At 39.1% G+C, this 20,585-nt stretch overlaps 1 protein-coding gene across 5 annotated transcripts in view; it reads left to right on the top strand.

The window, feature by feature from the left end:
• LOC126470263 (E3 ubiquitin-protein ligase RNF12-like) overlaps nt 1-20,585 on the top strand; it is a 72,934-nt gene that overhangs the window by 9,425 nt on the left and 42,924 nt on the right. The window contains exon 1 of one of the 5 annotated variants that reach the window (XM_050097999.1): nt 2,516-2,536. The exons of the other annotated variants lie outside the window; for them this stretch is intronic. The gene's annotated coding sequence lies outside the window, so the exon portion shown is untranslated. Of the gene's footprint in view, nt 1-2,515; nt 2,537-20,585 lie in introns of those variants that run through there. 5 annotated transcript variants of the gene reach the window in all.

Genomic DNA, 20,585 nt, shown 5'->3' with positions numbered 1-20,585 from the left:
TAAGGCTGTAAATGACTTCAGAAGAAAGATGGATGTTAAATTAACTCCTAATTCCATTTTAGTACACATTTTTCTTCAGTTATAGAACTTTTCGTGCATGATTCTGTGGCACCAGGAACTGAGAAGCAGTGCCATAGTGTCAACATATTTTATAGCCCTCAAATCAAGAACTCGTGTTTACTTGTATCTACATATTTTAAGTGATGGTATGGTGGAAACCAGAAATAATACAAAACTATGTGGCTGAAGCGATGCCACAGTTTGTGGCACTGGTAGCATCAAGTTAAAGAAAGTTGGTTTACTTTTATTTTTTTATTTTATTTTTAAGAACAATGAGGTCTTTTGTAGAACATACTATTCCCATGTCAAAGCTTAACAGTCTCACTATGAAATTGTTTGATGGTAAAGGTGCAATTTGTATGTTGTGGTAGGGAACATGCCCAAGTTCTCAAACCGAAGGTAACATTAGCACTTCATTATAGGTATGCATCAGTTGTCTAGGGTGAGCGATGGTGTGACATTTATTATTATTATATTATTATTGTTATTATATGGTTCTGTTTTGAGTGAAATGAATGGTATATGGTTGTACATGGTACAAAATACTACTGCCGTCCATTTCACCTGGTGCAGCTGCAGACACTATGCAGCCAAAAATGAAAGCACGGTTCACGCTCTTTGTTGTTTGATTTTCAGTTCTAAGATTTACGGCTACCTCAGCCTCTGTCAGGCCCTATAGTGCATTTAAAATAAGTTTCAGCTTTTGACAGTTAAGTATGGAGTGAGTGAAGGGAAGCGTAGTTGCCAGAGTGAGCTGGCGCGTCAGCAGGTCCACAGTATAATGCCAGGCCTCCTAGGCATGAAACCTGTCAGGCTTGCTTGCCTGCGTCAACAGAAAGCCACCCAAACTGACCGATCTGTGATCTTTCTCAAACGTTTTTAAAGAAACTATTTGGTTATAAACTCTAATACTCGCATATCTTATTGCTTAATTCGTCAGCTTTGTGATGAACCAGCTATCATTTCGTTAATGGTCACTGTTATTGTGATATTTCGATAGTGGGTAAACTACTGCAAGAAATTCTTTGTTTCCAGAGAAAAAGAGGTATCACTGTGAATTTGTGTTTGTTGTATGAGAGGTTACATGTTGCTGTGTTTTAAACGTAGATGATATATTGAATTATTCTTTAAACTTGTAAAGATATCGCCATCTGTTTCCAATTTCAAGAAAATGTAACATATGTAAAACACTCCGTGACAAACTTGTGCGTCAGTGTAAAAACTAGAATAAAATATTCATAAATTCCTCGTATCTCATAAATGGTTTGAGGCATCCAAACAAGATATTTGCAAATCATAGCATGCAAAGACGAGAGTGTTTTGCCATACAATCAACATGCGAAACTTCCATGTCTACCTCGATATTCAAATAACTACAGATTTTTTTTCAGTGAAATAATGTAATTGTTTAGAACCATCGATAGCTGGCGAAACAAGAACTGCTGTGGATTTTGTGACAGTATAAATGAAGACGTTAAGACTTTATTTTTATACTAAAAATTTGCTGTTTCATAATCTATTGACTTGACTAGAACTCAGTTGTTTGTTTCATAAAACACTATTTCAGGATATTGTTGGAATTTCAACTGCATTGGAATGTTAGTAAGACTAATATTTCTGAACTGCACTGTGTTTTGACAAAAGAGGCAGATTTTGACATGACACAAAGAGAAGTTATTATTAATCAAGACTAACCACAGTCCTTCATGAATCAATGTCTCCTCAACTGCCTTCTGGGCATGGCTGACAGATCGAGACCAGTCATGTCGTGCAACATTTTCAGTGGCTTCTTTCATCAGCATTTCATCCTCACTGAGCGTAAATTTCTTGTTGTTTTTTGCCACATTATTTTTGACCTAGACCCATATACTCCATTGGATTTAATTGAGCATGATACGGAGGAAGCCTGATTAAACTATTCTACAGCACCAAAAGTTCGATTTCCTTTGCCTTATACATGCTAGGTTCACCTTTGTTTCGTGGAACATTTCTTTGTACCCACGAAATATCCGCTTTCCTTCATGGCATTGTTGGAGTTTAATGCATCACAACAGCTTGGTAATCCATGAATCTTTTGCAGAAGAATGTTGTCTTTCCAGCCTGTGAACATGTTCTCTGATGACACTTTTATTGAAAATTTAGTATTCAGATGTACTGCACTGTTGTTATTATTACAATGCCAACACAAAACATTTGCTCATAATACCTGAGGACTACAGAATGCTTAAATGCCAGAAAATACGTCGTTACAGTGAGAGCTGACAAATGTTGATGCATTTAATGTGTGCTGTTTATTCAAGGTGTGGCAACAGAGGCACGTAACCAGTTGGTCCGCTAGCTGCGTGAAGGGAAAGCCGGCTCACCATTGGTGTTACCTGGGCAATGGCATCACATCCCTCTCCAGGCAGCCAAATATCAGAAGTTGCAACTAATTTTAAACTCACTATATAGGTGGTTGCAAGAGAGAAGTAACAAGGTACCTTGACTAGCATTTTCACTATGCAATTCTAGTAGGGGAAGCATTATTGGATCCATGTGCAGCGGTCTTTTGGCACACTGGGCCATATAAAGTGTTGAGCCTCCAGTGCCATGGTACCACCGATGACTGGATGACTAGGTCATGTGAGGACTTCGAGACCTGGTGGGATGGTGAAGGGGATAAGTACGGCAGCAGGGGGATCCAAATGTTCTAATAGCTGTTTTGTATATATCCTCAGTGGTTACTGGGAACTGATTCTAGACTTTGACAAAGTCTAGAGTGGTAAAAAACATACAATCGGTAAGATAATATGCGAGACCTCTTTGTGTCGCACTGAATAGCATTGCGGGTCTGCCTAAGTGTCTAGTGTCATGTGATTGCTTCACATCAACCAACCATCTGGCTTTTTGGCAGCTTTGAGAGAAACTCAGGTATATTAAAAAAACAAAACAAAAAAAACACCTATGGGTACAATTGGATATTTTTTCATATTGGTAATTAAATAGTTCACTTTATATGCCTCTGCTAAATTTATTCAAAATTCTAACCTATTCTTACAACTACTTTATTAGTGCCTCATTTCTTGCTGTGCCAGCACGGCATCCATTGACAGAATCTTCTCTACCTAAGGGCTTATTTTGTCAAAATTGAGAAATAATGTAGGAGAGAAAAGACGTGAGAAATTAGTGAAGATCTATAAATACACCTCAGTTACATGGTGACCACTGCCTATGTCTGATCTCAATAAGCAATAAACACTCACAGATGACAAGTGGCAGCACTGGCAGTGGAGGGTGTATAAAGCACTATGTGGAAATCAGTGCAATTGTTTCATAATGTGGAAATAGAGTGATTTATCTGACGTTCAAAAGGGCATGGTCATTGGCTTTCGGGCCAAGGGTGGAAGCATTTCCAAAACTGCTAAGTTTCTAAACTGTTTGCCTGCCACTGTGGTTAAAGTGTACCGTGCATGGCTAAATGGCGCTATTCAAAACTGGTGTCAAGGCAACTGTGGTGCACCGTGGGCTACACATTGATGAGTGAAAAACAGCTGAAGAAATGTGTACAGGGCAAATAGATGGGCAACTGTTGAGTAACTGATCGCCCAGATGAACCCAGGGAGTAAAAACACTATCTCCTCAATACCTGTTCAGCCAACGTTGCTGCATATAGCCTTCCGCAGCAGGCACCTGGTTCATGGACCCATGCTGGCTGCTGTTCATTGACAACAAAGGCCGCAGTTTGCATGCGAGTATCACAAGCAGATGTCTCCTGAGTGGCGACAGGTAACCTTTTGAGAAGAGTCATATTTTATGTGCCATCCGACAGATTGCCATTTCCGTATACGTCATGAAACACCTAAAAGCAAACACCTTGCAACCAGGCGGGAAAATAATGGTCTGGGGATCATTTTCACAGCATTCTCTGGCTGATCTCATCATTCTGAAAGGCACAGTGGATCAACACATGTATGCTTCTATTGTTGGGGACTATGTCCAACCCTTACATACAATTTGTTTTTCCTCAGCATGACTGCATATGCCAGCATGGCTGTGCAGCATGTCACACAGCTTGCAGTGTACTTACACGGTTTCAAAAGCAACAGGATGAGTTTACTGTACTCCCCTAGCCGCCAAACTTCCAGATTTGAACCAAATCAAGAATCTGTGGGGCCACTTCCATCCGGCTGTTCTTGTCGTGGGTCCGCAACAGAGATACCTATCACAGCTGGCCATGGAACTGAAGTTAACATGTCCAGCTAATGAAGGAATATATGGGACTAAAGATTGTGTAGTCACAATTTTTTGCACAGTTCTAAGAGAGAGTGTACCGAACAACATACAAAAAATTCTGACCGGTCAGGTGTGTTAGTATGGAGAGTCTTCTAAAGCTAACTTTTTCATGGTTTTCTCAGGTAACTATAAAACCACAGCTCCTAGTGACAAAAAGTTTCCCAGTACATTAAATTTCATAAAAGAGAGGTCCTATTAAATATTTCTCTGGGACTAATAGTTTCCATCTTGCAGGGGATGGAAAAATCACAAGATTATTAAAAATAATATTTTAACAGTATGAAATTAATGTTTATTTTTAAATGAACAGAGTTGGGAACAATAAATGTGTGTACCATGCCTAAGTGCAGTAGAGGTGTATTAAGCAATAAATTGTGTTCTGTGGGTGTAGTAGGGTGAGGAGGGGATGTGTGGGGTAGAAGCACGAGGGAAGGTAAGTAGGTTGATTATTTCACACACTTACGTCCTTTATCGGTGTGCAACTGTAGATCAAGCAGGTGATTCCCCACAATGTCACAAGAAGCAATTACAGAAATTTTCACAAAGTTATGCAGACCCTCTGTGCGCTTTAGGCCCAATTCATACAGAGATGATCTGGCACAGACAATTGACGGGGATGTAGCACTGTTTCAAGTCACCTCTGTGTTACCAAATGAAGCAATTCACACGGAAGTGGTGTGGCAGAGATGCGTCACTTTGTGGCCTGCGCCATGTCAGTTTGAACCCATGAGTGTACACTGAAATGATGTGTGGTGGAGATGTTAGTGGTGCACTGCTGTTTTCATTACAATAATCTGAAGTCATCCGAAGCACATCAAAAAAATTACATAGATGAAGTTTAACTACATCCATCTGTCTAGTTAGTTTTTCAGGTCAACTTTTAAATTTTGCATAAAAAATTAAAAAAAAACTGTTTCAGTATTCATGTGTGTTCTCTGCCATGCAGTCATTCTCATTCAGTTTTGAGGAAACCATTTGGTAAAAAGACAATTTTTCCACAATTTAGTCTCGACATCACAGTTTGATAGTAAACTGGTTTTATTTTTGTTACTGCCCATAGTTATTGTGATACTCCACAAATATGTAAACCACTGGTAATATTGTGAAGTGTTTTCAGTGAAGAATGTAGTCACTGGACATTTTATAGTGATGGATTTTAGGTCACATATTGCTGTTTGTGATATATAGCTAACATATCAAAATTGTTTTTAATAATGGAAAGAGAGACATGATACTTCCTAGTACTGAGTAAATAACAGATATATTTTGACGGTTGGCTATGACGAGCTATGTCACACCAAACTTGACGTTAAGGCCTCACTATATGATTTTGTGATTCCTGTTTCTCTTTCGTATGTGATTTATGTACTTGGTTAGAATCACATTTTAAGTTAACATTGCATTTACAGTTATTTTAATTTTAAAACTATAGAGATCGACAATCCCAAGTCCAACAGCAGAGTTAGAGGTTTATGTTCAGATGAAGATCATATGAAAATAGGAATTGTAAAAACATTCCAGTTTTGTTGCTTCTCACTGAATGCTGTCCTTCACTTTGTCTGACACAATAGAGAAACACTCCTAAGACAGTCTGTAAAAATGCTGGTAATGTTTGGGATACATGTTCAGTTCTTTCACTATGTGAAATGTGCCATACTTCTTCCCTGTTTTTACCAAAAACAGTTGTATCCAATATCTTCTTCACAGCTCAACATTTAAGAGTTACAAAAGATCAAGTGCATCAGTATCTTTGTCTGATGAAGACGACACATTCTGATCCATTCCTAGCATGACCATACCGCGTCTCTCAGCGCCACTTCAGTGTGAATTGCTCGCATCCTGCCTTCACCACCTGCCTGACTCGCCACTGCCAGGTGTCTGCACCATGCTGTTTAGTGTGTTAATTTGTCCTTATGAATCACTGGTGATGCTGTGCGCAGACATGTTCAAGGGGTGTTTACTTTCCAGAGTGCGTTAAAACTTGTAATGCAGATATGAGTTACTAATAATACAAATACAAGTAACGTACATGGGTGGAATCTGCATAAATTACTGCACACTCTTGTACACTGTTAGATGGTAAATTGATTTTTAGTCATTCTCTATGGTAACTGTTGTGTTATTCTGGGAATGGCAACTTCCTCCACAATGAGTGCTGTTCCGATTTTCAGTTGAGACACAACTGTACTTCCCCAGCATATGCTGTCCTGTTCTATTATACAACTTCAGTTAGCATGTGGTTATATATAGTGCAGTTATCTTCAGTTTATCAAATGAGTGCCGGCCGCGGTGGCAGAGCGGTTCTAGGCACTTTAGTCCGGAACCGCTTGACTGCTACAGTCGCAGGTTCGAATCTTGCCTCGGGCATGGATGTGTGTGATGTCCTTAGGTTAGTTAGGTTTAAGTAGTTCTAAGTTCTAGGGGACTGATGTCCTAAGATGTTAAGTCCCATAGTGCTCAGAGCAATTTGAACTCATTCTTAAATGAGTAATATTTGCGGGTGTTGAATGACCTTTTATGTAAAATACATTTCTTAAACAATGGATGTGATATGTTTAATTTGTGTGTTGTCAGTGACCTATGTAGTGTTGGTCAGAAAGGGATTGGATTGGTAAATATGACTCCTTGCTCCTCTCAATCATATAATAATCAAGCCATATAATAGTGTTGTTATCACTTGTGGTGAATTAATAAATGACCAGAAACTTAGTGCTCTTCTCTCGCTTTCTTTATGTCAGTACTGGCAGGTTGCATAGATCTTTTCCTTTCAGGAACTGCTGGCACTTGCAGAGTGGGCTGCACTGAGTTGTCAGCACATAACCACAGTGTTTCTTCAAAGGTTTTTGTGAATATGTGTGATGGAGTGGGACTGATCATGTTCAAGTTTAGAACAGTTATCTGCTGTAATGCATTGCTTGACTTATGTTGAGATATCTTAAGTCCTATTTCACGTACATGACCTACTTCTGTTGTAGAGGAATGCAATTTATGCGTGTGAGTCTCCTCAGACATTGGAAGAGTTGAGGCTAGGGGTGTGATGCATGTGATACCCGTCATGCTGTGGAAAGTATTCCAGACAGTGATACTGGAAACCATGAAATCAACACTGTTGAATACAGACTGAGAGCATGTTACACTTCTACTAGGCTCTTCAGTGTGGTAGACAGTTGACAGCTCTGCTGTTGAGCTTTTCTACATAACACACTTAACAACTGCAAAATAGTACTCGCTTAGTAAATGGAAAGAACTCCACTATATAAATGTGAGCTTGGTGAAGTTATTTTGTCTACTCACAGAAGAGAACTGGAAAGGAAATACTGCAGAGGTATAGTCTGTCTGTAATCTGAAAATCGAGGAGCATTCATAGTGGGGGGGATGTTACCTTTCCTGGAAGAACACTACAGCTGCTGTGCAGGATGACTAAGACTCGTTTCCCCTCTAGCGGTGTAAAACAAAGAGACTTTCATAGATTCTGTCCATGAGAGTTTCTTGCATTACTGTTACTTGTAACTCATATCTGCATTCCATGTAGTGTTATCGCATTTTGTGGAAAATAAACATCCGTGGGTGTGTCTACAGACAGCATTGACAGTAATACGTAAGGTTATTCGACATACCTTTGTGAGACACCCTGCAGTAGCTTCTTGTGACGTACTGGGGTGGATACTGGAGACTCACCTGCTCGCTCTTCAATTTATGGACCTATGGAGGAGAGAAGTGCATGAACACAATCCAGCGATCTACCGTCCCTTGTGCTTCTACCCTACACATCTACCACTTCACCCTGTTACACCCCAGGAACCGAATTTATCCCTTAATAGGGTTCTCCTGCACTTAGACGTGCTACACATGTTTAATACTTGTTTTTAACCTGCTTCATTAAAGGTAAACATTAATTTTATACAGTTAAAACAGTGTTTTTAATAATCTGTGATTTTTCCATCTCCTGCAATGTGGAAACTATTAGTCCTAGAGAAAAAATGGATAGGACCTTTTTTGTAGGAACTTTCATGTCATTCAATTTTTTACTGGGAGAAATTTTTGCAAGAAGCTGTGGTTTTAGAGGTGCTGGAGAAAAACATGAAGTTACCTTCAAAACTCTCCCACCATAATGCTCACATCCTATCAGTCAGGATTTTTAGTATGTTGTTCAGGAGACTACCTCTTAACAATGTACAAGAAGTTGAGACTATCCAATTTCCCTCCCTCCCCCCCCCCCCCCCCCCTCCAATCTATCTTTTTTCGATCTTCACTGACTGGGCTAATGGCTCCACATCCCTGCTGTCGGTACCTTCCAAAACCTTATTGACTGTCTTCATGCATGTCTCACACTGCAAAAGGTGGTTATTCATGCTTTTGACAGGCTGTCACATTATAATGCGACTGCTTCCAAAAAGGAATAAATTGTACTGTACAGTCATTATGATTCTACATCAAGTTAGTTTGCTTTGTGTAAGTGTAAATGTCATTTAACTGTGTTTCTCATATTGCAAGAAAAGTTAAAATACAATATCAATAAAATAAATCTTTGTAATAGTTAACAGCTATCTTCAGTAAATATGATGGCTCTTTTTAATTTATGCAATGCCAACTATGCATCATTTTGTATGTTAATTCAGTTTTCATAATTAAATATAATTGGGTCTTTTGTCGTTTAATGGGTTTTTGGGTGGGGTAAAATTATACAACTACCCTGCTTTTTGGCTAGTACATCAAGGTGCTTTCTGACGGTCATGCTGTGCTGTATCTGCGTGATATGTTGAATTGAACGCTCTTGAAAGTTTGTTGACAGAAGGGTGTTTTATGTGTAACACTGTTCAACAACAAAATTTTTAAAGAAAAATATGCAATCTGTGTAGATTTGGGTACACTGAATTAAAAAATGACAGCTTTTGTTTTTTACCTTCTGTTTTCGTGCTATGTTTCTGTTTTTTTCTCTCTCGTTTTCTTGTCTTATCAGGTATACAACTGAAATTGCACATGAATGCTGTTTTACGTCATTATAAGGTATGCGTGTTGCAAGATGGGGTGATGACCTTGACCACCTCCTCAGATCTAGCAAATGATGAACATGCCCTCCATGTGATATTATCTCAGTGTTTTATTTCTAATTAACACAGTCTGAGATTGCTTGCCTTCCAGAGTGCTCCATTGTGTATTGTGACTTTTACATGAGTTTCAGAATTACTGTGTGGAATCAAAACTGCTTTTATGACCTGCAAATGTGGTAATAACCCCCAACAATTTGTTTTACTTATATGGAGGTGCAATTTTTGGACAGAGGAAGCAAACATTGTCACATTCAGTCAATAAAACTTATTTCCTATATTTCAGGTGCTGTGTAGGGGACCAATCAAACTCGTGGGCTCCTCATAGTTTCTTGTATCATATATGTTCATCAATTCTAAATTCATGGCTGGAAGGAAAAAAGTTTCCATGAATTTTGCAGTGCTGGCCTTGTGGTGTGATCATGTAACAGTTTGCTACTTCTGCTTGGTGCCTCCTCTAAAAGGATTGATAAGAGAAAAGAGCATTGTTCAGTATCTGAATGTACTAAGTGTGGTGTGACCAGTGCCTCATCTAGTGTGTCTTCCAGTTCCAGGTCTTCCAGTAGCCACAACAATAACCTTTTCTACTAACAGTGAGAATGAAGACCAGTCAGATACATACCATCCTTCCACATTTAACGATTCCACCCTTACACCATTGTCATGTAGGGAAATGCACAAAATCAAGCAGAGTTAACTCGGTAATCTTGTTAGAGACTAGAACCTTCCAAAAAAAGTCAGAACTATTAGCTTCTAATTTCATGAAGTGGAATCTTCTGAAAGATAAAGCTGTAGTATGTACTATACACCACCATCAAAAGCCACTTGGAAAGTTTTTCATCACAACAATTGTAATGACATAATGTATGGATGTTGTAAAAGGTTCTATGCAAGATCTCAATCTTATACAAACAGGACAATTGGAGACTTTTCATAAGTGATTCAAAAATTGATTTGAAAGCCATGCTATTACAAAATGGCTATGTGCTTCCTTCTGTCCCAGTGGCATATGCAGCCCCAGAAAAGGAAAATTACATCACGATGACATGTTTTACATAGCTTCGACTATGATGGGCATCAATGGCTCATATGTGCCGATTTAAGTCACTGGTAAGCTTATGGGCCTACAATGTGGTTAAAGGAAGTAGGGGAACACGAGTAGGAGTTATAGACCTTTTTTCTATTGCTACTAGTTAACATGATTTATTTAAATGTCAAACTTTTCCTAGTACTACATGTCAGTGCAAGCTTCGGGTATACAATTTGCCTTCAGAATGAAACAAGATCAGATACAGGGTGAGGCAGTGAAACGGCACGATTTCGATAGTGGTTGTCGGGCGCGGAAGGGGGTTGCGAGAGTGGGGGAAGTGACCTTGGGCGTCTAGAGTGGTGGAAGTTTCAGTAGCCATGGAGCGTTGGTCGAGTGCGCAACGTGCATATGCCGTAAAGGCATATTACAAAAACGCAGATAGTGTGGTTGGTGCTCAACGCGCCTTTCGTCGTGAATTCAACCTGCCGCCACGGGCTCCCGTGCCATCAAGGAAACCTGGGTTAAACCTTTGAAGCTACTGCTAGCACAACAAAGAAAAGAGGCGGCAGCACAAAAACAATCCGGACACCCGAGAACATTAATCGTGTGCGCGAAGCGTTGGGACGAAGTCCGCGAAAATCCGCGAGACAGCACAGCGCAGAACTTGGTCTCAGCAATCGATCAGTAAGACGGATTTTGAAGAGTGACCTTCACTATCATCCATACAAAATTCAGGTAGTGCAAGCCCTTAAACCTAATGACTACAATAACCGTATACGCTTTTGCCAGTCAATGCTTAACGTTATTGAACGAAATGAAGAAAGAGTGCATAACTTATGGATGAGTGATGAAGCCCAATTTCATCTTAGTGGGTACGTAAATAAGCAAAACTTCAGATATTGGTCCTCAGATAACCCGCACGAACTTCATGAAAAACCTCTCCATTCTGAAAAAGTAACAGTCTGGTGCGCAATGTCATCTCGTGGAATCGTGGGGCCCTATTTTTTTGAAGATGAAGATGGCAACACAGTGACGGTAACCTCTGGACGTTATGCTGACATGTTGACCATTTTTGGTCTGCCTGGAATTGATCAACATGATCCAGATGCTGAAACACTCTTCCAGCAAGATGGTGCAACAAGCCATACTGCTAATGTCTCAATGGAATTGCTCAGACTTGCATTTCCACGACGTCTAATCAGCAGGAATGGCGATTTCCCCTGGCCTGCCCGTTCACCAGATCTGACGGCACCAGACTTTTTTCTTTGGGGCTACCTCAAGTGCAAAGTCTTCCAGGAAAATCCACCAAGAACAAAAGAAGACCTGAAGGAGCGAATTCGACAGGAAATTAACAACATTCCAGTACAGATGCTACGAAACGTCATGGGACAATTTCATCTCAGGCTTAGACAATGTGTGCAAAACCAAGGACGACACCTCACTGACACCATATTTAAAAAATGATTGTTTTTAAGTTAAATCTTTAATTTCCACTCTTGTACTTGAGATCCATGTTCAACTATTTTGATTTTACTTGTAAATAAATCTTTGGTGGTTTTACAAAATCGTGCCGTTTCACTGCCTCACCTTGTATTAAATAATTTATGCACAATTGTTAAAGAAAGTGTACTTTGTCTGCCTGTTTCCTGAATATGGGGCACATTGAGACAATTGATGGGGAGGAGTGATACAAGGAAATAATGTGAAAATATTAAACCTACTGACATTTACAAGACTGAAATTAATTCCAAAACTGGAAGAAGATTGCTGTCTTTTAATGCCACTTCGAAATTTGGGTTTTGGGAGGATCATCTTCATGTTTCCAATGGGAATGGGAGAAACATCTGACACAAGAGGAACAACAAATTTTCCTACAGCTATAGAATTTTTCCTTAAAAAACTAGCTTCTGTCTCCTTCTTTGTGTCTTTTCTTGGTTACTTTTTTAGTAAAGTGCACAACTTGTGTTTTATTTTTGAATTCACTCAAAACATAATCATCAGGTTCCCGTCCCCGTTCATAAAACCCTGAAGATCTGTGTGTGGTTCCCATGTTTCATAATCTGAACTGTTACACAGCTCTAATTCTCCTCCTCCTCCTCCTCCTCCTCCGTCTTCTGAAGTCTCTTCAATAAAAAGATCCCTTTCTATAGACTTTTTCCTTGATTCAACAGTTGTAGGCTGCTGTGGTTTCTGCCATGCCTTGGATGTCTGTCTTGCTTCTACAAGGTTCTTTTCTGTATTATCTGTGGCTATGATGCTTATGTCCTGTTTTCTTCCATTCTGTGTATTCTTTCTCTCATCTGCTTTGGGATAGCCTCTTACTTCCTCTGGGGGTTGTAAATGAACCTGCAGAAACTTGTGATTCCCCAACAAGTGTACTTGGAGCTTCTTGTAGTTTGTAATTTGGTTGATGAGACATTGGCTCTCTAGAATTGGAACTGCTGGTTCCTGGTGATATGGATGGTAAAGGTCTGTTAGTAATGGAACTTGGCAAGAAATCTGTTTCAATGAAGATATTGTCATCGTAGGGAAAAATTCCAGAAGACCCCAAATTGCAAAAATTTAAGGTGTTCAAACATAGCAAGAAAAGACTACACAGAAAGAGATTACAAATTATGTTAACACACATAATGTAGGCTACATTTTAAGACCACTATTTCTGAACTCTGAAGTTAGGTACTTAAACACGTCACTTGCTGACGAGTGTTCATCGGTTGTCACTTAACATTGGGAACAGCCCACATGCTACACAAAAATGAGCTTTTCTGCACTTGATCTTGCAATCCACGTTATGAGCAATGCTGTTAAAACTACTAAACTGAACATTTACTAACACTTATTTACAAAATTTTCTCAAGTTAACGGAACACTGGCTGTATTCCATCCAGGTTGCAGAGGAGAGATGAAGATGAGTAACTTTCTTCAGAAATTTTCAAGGAAAACTATTCATGTAACATGGACCACTGCTTCTCGTTTTCAGAGCAGAAATGTATCCCAGAGTTTGATTCGACATGGAAGACCTAAACTGATTACGATCCTTCTTCACCAAGCTGAACACTGCTTCCTCGGCTGACTCACTTCCCTTCATCGGCAGCAATGATGGAAACCATTCTACAGAAGAAAACTTGGCATCCTCAATTTTAGAAACTTCTGCAACTTTTGCATGCTTCAGTACTTCATTGCTGAGGGGGGAAAATTGTTTGTGATATAATCCCATGCAGTGCAGAAGCAAGCCCTGACAGATGAAAAGAATGTTGATTTGTTTTATCACTAAGTTTCTTCACCAAATTTGTCTGAACGCCAATAACTAGATCATCATTCTCTCTCTCATTCTCAACAAGATGATACTGAATTTTCTGTAACACTGAACTCTTTATAACTTTAGGTTTAACAAACCTAAATCTGCTGTAATAGGTTTGTCATTTGTTCTAACAGTTTATGAATTTGAGGGGGAAGCACTCTGAAGTTCAGAATTAAGATTCTCAAATACAGGAATGACAGCACACAGGAAAGCACGGTATGCATTGTTTAAGCCTGAAGAGTGAAACATAAGCAGTTTTTCTTCACAGGTTTGAATAATGTTGTTGTTCTTCAGCACAGGAGTTTCAGATTTTGTGGCAGATACAAATCTCTTGGGGGCAACCAATTCAGATGACTCGATAGCCTTCCTCTTTCCATGGTCTTCAGAACCACCAAGCTCAGCTTTTGGGATTGTAAATGATGTAACGCTACTTAATGCACACTGAGCACCAACACGCACCTCATCTTTAAATAACAAAACTAAAGGATTCCACTGCTCGGACAACAATCTCTGCAGACACTTCCCTATATATATCCATCTTGTGCAGACATATTTTAATATCTTTTTAGTTTCCTTGTTGTGAAGCTCTTAGAACTTCTTACGGTGTTTGTTCCTCTTGCAACTCTTCTCTAAATAATAGAAAACATCAACTAAAAGTTCATCAGTCCTAACAGGCAAACTGCTTGCACCTTTCTCAGCAGCCAAGTTAATCAAATGACATGACCAACCCAGCACAAAGACATATGGTTGTGCTTCTCTTAAAACAGCAGCAACCCCATTTTTTTCTTTCCAATCATGACTGGAGCATTGTTGGAACAGAATGCCACACAATTTTCAGTAGGTATTTTGTAACCGTGAAATTGACAAATTCCCAATATTGTGTCCTGTTTAATTGCCCACCGAGACTGGGACATACAGCACCAGAGTAACTATCTTGTCGTGCTCTTCCTCAAAACAGGTGACGACTAAGGGATAAAGCTTAGCATCACTGTCATTGCTCCCATTTGTAGCCAAAGTAAATGGTTCACATTGCAAGCAACTAATGAGTTCATTTCTTGAAAATATGTGAAGTCTTTGTACGACCAAAACCGTATCTTCTTGAAATTTCCGAACCAGAGAACGTTTTCTTGAAGAGGGCACCAGCATGATCAGCAGCAGGTAACGTAATATTATGTTCAATTAAAAATGAAGTGAAACCGACATTCTGCTCTTATTACATCCAGGAGTGGTAACAAATGACTCAAATTTCCTACTGTTATCCTTCATATTCGTATTGGAGACCTGTTTAACAGATTGAATATAATTTATTAATTCAGTTCTTCCTCCATAAGCACTGTTTATATCACATGGAACATTTTGTGAATGTTTCACCTCTCCGCGATTGCATAACACATGGAAATTCAGCAGAACATTGCATCCCTGAAAGACCGATGATATTGTTTCTTAGTTGAACTCGTCACGAAAACGCTAAATCGCACAAAATTTGCAGCAAACACCGTAAAAACAAAGCATAAACAAAGCTTTTCTGCTAATATGCAGGCAAAGCACAGAGTATGCAGCGATAATCTGTGAGATGTGATTGATAGAATGTTTGATCTACTTTCGCTGGCGGTGTTTCAAACACACAGAGTTAATGACAAAAATGCAGCAGTATTCTGTGAGAAGGGGTTATTAATAATATTACTGGTGAACTTTCAGTCTAATTTCAAACACTCGCATCTCAGAATAGCAGCTATTATCGAAAGTCAAAATGGAAATGCGATATGAATGCAGAGGTCAGGAACAAGCCTGTGAATTAAAAATCCGGAAAGAAACAAAGTTCATCTGGAAAACCAAAAGACTACCCCAAAATCTGGAAATCTTCCGAGAAAGCCAGAAAACTTTGAGGTATGCATGATTATTGAAGGAGTAACACCTTTCTGATGAGCACTCCCTACTCAGGCAGCAATTTCATTGATCATGACTGGTTTTCATGGGTGTTGCATTAACCAGGAGTCGATCATATCATTATATGCTAGTTCAGAATGTTTAAATATTCAGACATCAAGTGGCTGAAGCTAGTTTGTTGAATGTGGTGGAACAGTCAAGATAGTGACACCAATATCTTCTGACAGGTTTAAGACATTAATAATAGATAGCTGTCATGGTTGTTATAAATTAATAGAGAAGGATTTTCCTTTGGAGCTGGCTGATTGTTTTATGAAATGTTTAATCACTTCATAAAAAAGTTTCACATTCCAACCAGAGGGTGAAGCTAGACCCAGGCTTCCAGGGGGTGCCACATCCAACATGTACTCTTTAAAATGCACTCTGGGAAAGACTAGGACTGGCGGAAGACTGTTCCCCACAGCACTCGGTACCCAGCAAGTTGTTACTAATGCCCCTTTTTCAGCACTTGTCACTTTGCATACTTGCTTTACTCCTCATTCAGCAGCAATCTTTGCAGGTTTTATCTGTTGTTGTGCCAGTTTCATCCAGATTAAAGATCCATGTTCCATCGGCAAAACTGCGGCATCACTTTATCATCATCTTCTAGCTATCAAAAAACACTTTTATGTTGTTTCTTGAATTCAGTTGCCCTTGATAGACTGCACCTTTCAGGCATTTGTATTGATGGTGTTGGGTGCCATTTAAGAAATCCCCATATCCAATCCACCCCAGCAAATCTGTTGGCATTACAGGTCTTGGTTATTCTCTTATTATTCTTTACAGCTAGTTCACAGGCTAGTTTCCATAAGGTATGACACCAAGACTGATCTTCTTCATCACTGAAGACCAGTCTATCACAATAATAGGAGTCATGTGGACTTCTTCATTGATTGAGTCCTTATATTTCTTTACATATTGTTCCAATGTCTGAAATGGCAACTTATTATCGACAGATTGAATGCTACGCCCACTTATTACAAAGTCTATGGCTTGTCTCATACATTCAGATGTAAATGTACTTACCTGAGCTTTTCTTTTACGATCCCATGATGGAGTTCTGAAACATAAAGCAAATTCGGTCAAAACTACTGTAATTTTGAACATACAAATATGGGATTCTGTGCAGGGAACACAGAAATAAGTGTCTCACTGTTACCCATGTGTCCATTTTCTAAAACTGGAATTACATCAATTCACAATTAAGAAATTTTCTGTGTTAATATATCAAAATAGAGCTTCTCATTTTATACACTAACTTAACTCATCTGATTTGTTCTCTGGCAGATAAAACAAATAATATGCTTTGAGGAAGATCACAACAAACCACCAAAACAACATCCAACATTCAAAACTCAACTACAGGCTGTTAAATTTGAAAACAAAAGGTATTGGCTAGAAGCATGTTAGTACCGCATTCCAACAGTAAGGTTCCAGTGTTGCTTCACTTTCATGCTTTCTCACTGTTCCCCATGTCTCATTGTACGCCAGGTTCCCATACTGTTGCTGCATTTGTGAGTGGGATGGTTGTGCTGATGACATGCGTTACAAACATGTGGACTGGCCATGACGAAACGTTTTATTGCCTGGTAAGAAAGTTTCAAATGGGAGCCATGTGTAAATCAGTAAAGTCTTGTTACTGCCACAACATATAAAGCTATAATTGATGGAGTCATTTGCAAAAGCAGTGAATAAGAACAACAAACGAGCATTTGAATACTTGTGGGGAAAATTCCCTGGACTAAGTGCTGAGAATATCAGGCAGGGAGTATTCATTGGTCCACAGTTACGTAGTGCCCTTGGAGAGTAGCAATGTAGTATATTCTGCCCTGATGAGCCAACGTGTGGCTGTGCTTTCGAGAAGTTACAGCGCTGTTCTTGGGCAGTAGGAGGGCTGAAAATTACGTTCAGTTTGTGAGTCATATCTGCATTTGAGAAACTGAAATTCAACAGGTCACTCAAAAAGCACTTCATTCGATCACATATCGAATTTTTGCCTGAAGATTGTCGGGCGTTTAGTGATGAACATGGTGAGAAGTTTCACCAACAAATCTCGGTAATGGAACATAGATATCAAGGAAGATTCATGTCTTCAGTGTTTGCAGATTTCAGCTTTGCATAAAGAATCTCTTCCATAAGCGTCAGGCCAAGAGAAAACGTGTTGCAAAGCAAGGCAGCTGTTAATAGCGAATCTTTAATTGAATTTAATTAACTTTAGCTTTTCATGTACTTGGTCTAAAGCACTTTAATGTATTTTTCCACGTGATTCGTGAATTTGCTCATATTTCAGTGATATAGCCTATAAAATATCTAAAAAAAAAGGAAAAAACTGGAGCTTTTATGTTCTGCATTATCAAAAAAATTGAGTAAAATATGAAGGATATATGTATCAGTATTTCAGTGAAAAATATTTACTTCAACGCCTTGTATCTAAAAAGTAGAGCCATTCTGTAAAAAAACGGGCTTCATATTTGTGATACGTCAAATGTTTGGTAAGTAAACGTGTTGGGCAGTGCTACGCTTGTTAGTGTAGGACCCACTATTATATGTGAAAAAATAATTTTCAAAAACTTCCATACATGAGCTAATTTAGATTTTTATAATTTTCAGCTTCAGCACATTCAAATCCATATAAATCAACTATTTTGGCCTTTGAAAAAAAGTTATATTTTGTTGCGTAGTGTATTAGAAAGGAAATTCCGTTAAAAAGTGCGCGACCAGTGCCAAGATGCGGTCGGATCGCCACTGAATTTGCTGGACGATATTTCTTATTGAAGTTGTTTGGACCCCAACTATTTCGCACATCAAATACTCGGTGTATCAGAAAGGTGCCAAGTTATAATCGATAATGGCGGCGATTGATGTAACTATTAGGTAATAACATATTTTCATGTAAACATATTTTGTAATAGTGTCTTTTATTTCATTCAAGCAACGGCATACACTTTCTTGTAGAACTGACTTTAATTTGTGATTTCCGTCATGAAATAAATAAGATTTTCCAGAAGATATCATGCTAGTACCGTCTTAGAAATCAATGAAACATAGTTTTTATCTATCATTTGCAACAGTTGCAATTGTTTCAAAATGAAAAATTTTCTAAAGTGATCTTTGATAAAAGGTGTCCTTAAAACTAATCTAAAAGCAAAAAGAACATTTGTATAAATAATAAAGAATTGAAGCAATAAATCTTTATTTTAAATTTGTAATTAATTTACCATTATAAGTACAAATAAATATTTTTATTTGTATAAATGAATAATGGTGTGAATCAGTATTGTCAGTGATGAGTAATAATGTTTATATGTATTTGTCATTTGAATAAATTTTCCCGTGGTGCGTAGCGTAGGAGCCCATCAATCAGTTCTGGGCCTGTCACCAGAAAGGTGTGGCACAGAAACAGTGGTGGTTTCCCTTCTCGCAGCACTTCCTTATACAGTAGCTGTTGCAACCGTTTTTGTGTGAAGCCTAATTGGCGTTCTTTCAATCGTTTGGATCGACTTGTCACCGTGGAGTCGTTGGGGGGGGGGGGGGGGGGGGGAGGAGATATTTGTGATCACATCGCACACTTGGAAGGTGACTTGTTAGCAATGGGTGCTACAAAGTGATTATATTTCATCGCATCCTGCTTTGAGCCCGGCGACAGCGGAACGCGCGTCGACGTGACTGAAAGACAGGGGTGGGCACTGATTTTGAGTGTGCCAGTCCTTGAAATAGTTTCAGATAATTGGAGAACTGAGAAGTTCTCTAAAACTGGTGTTGAGTATTGAAATTTTACATTCGAGATCAAGGCCTCCCGTTTCACGTTGCGGATCAGGTCTTGTCGCCTGGACAAGAGACCGAAACGAGAACAGTTGTTCTCTGATGTATATTAGTTATTTTCAGCTACCACTTACTACGGGAATTTTGGCAACTGGTTTCTCTCATTCTGTTGCTTTAAAAAACTACGTAATATTAAAAATGCTTTTAAAAAAATATTTGATCATCCACACAGTATAGTTGTATTAACAGAATCCCCACATAGTTTCACCAAGAGCTGTTCCATTAGATTTGAAAATTATTATGAAAACAACAAAGTATAAAATTTTTTGAGGAAAAATTTTCTGAATAAAGTATTGTAGTTATTTAATTTTCCGTCTAATGCTGTAGTTAAGTTCTCAAATTCTTTTGCTTAGGTTGCAGTAGGTATGTCCCCACATATTTAGATAAACAAAGAATGCAGGCTTTCCGTTATTACTGATATTTGATTTATGAGCGTAAGGCCGTGAACCAAGGCATAATTCTCCGTCTAACGTTTCATCTTCCACTGCTGGAGACATCAGAAACTTTGATTCAGAAAACTATTACAGACTCAAGCAAGCTTGGTCGGTCGGGTCTTTATCATGGATTGCCCGTCTCTCCTGTTTGTTGCAGAGGTTAAGCAGGTTTGCTGTTCCTCCTAAATCTACACACATCAAAAAAAAGTTTTGCATCACCTCCGTGTCGAGAGTACCAGAAACTGTACAGAAAATTTGAATAGCGATCAACATAAACATCATTTCCGCTCTTTTTATTGCTCATGAAAACAGCACCACCGTACAGCGAGACCTTCAGAGGTGGTGGTCCAGACCGCGGTACACACTGGTACCTCTAATACCCAGTAGCACCTCCTCTTGCATTGATGCATGCCTGTATTCGTTCTGGCATACTATCCGCAAGTTCATCAAGGCACTGTTGGTCTAGATTGCCCCCGTCCTCAACGGCGATTCGGTGTAGATCTCTGATTGGTTGGTGGGTCACATCGTCCATAAACAGCCCTTTCCAATCTATCCCAGGCTTGTTCGAAAGGGTTCATGTCTGGAGAACATGCTGGCCAGTCTAGTCGAGCGATGTTATCCTGAAGGAAGTCATTCACAAGATGTGCACGATGGGGACGCGAATTGTCGTCCATGAAGACGAATGCCTCGCC

This window comes from Schistocerca serialis, chromosome 3 (assembly GCF_023864345.2).
Source record: "Schistocerca serialis cubense isolate TAMUIC-IGC-003099 chromosome 3, iqSchSeri2.2, whole genome shotgun sequence".
Taxonomy (NCBI): Eukaryota; Metazoa; Arthropoda; class Insecta; order Orthoptera; family Acrididae; genus Schistocerca; species Schistocerca serialis.
The sequence above is the reverse complement of the archived record's forward strand: the minus strand, read 5'-3'. Positions and strand labels throughout refer to the sequence as shown.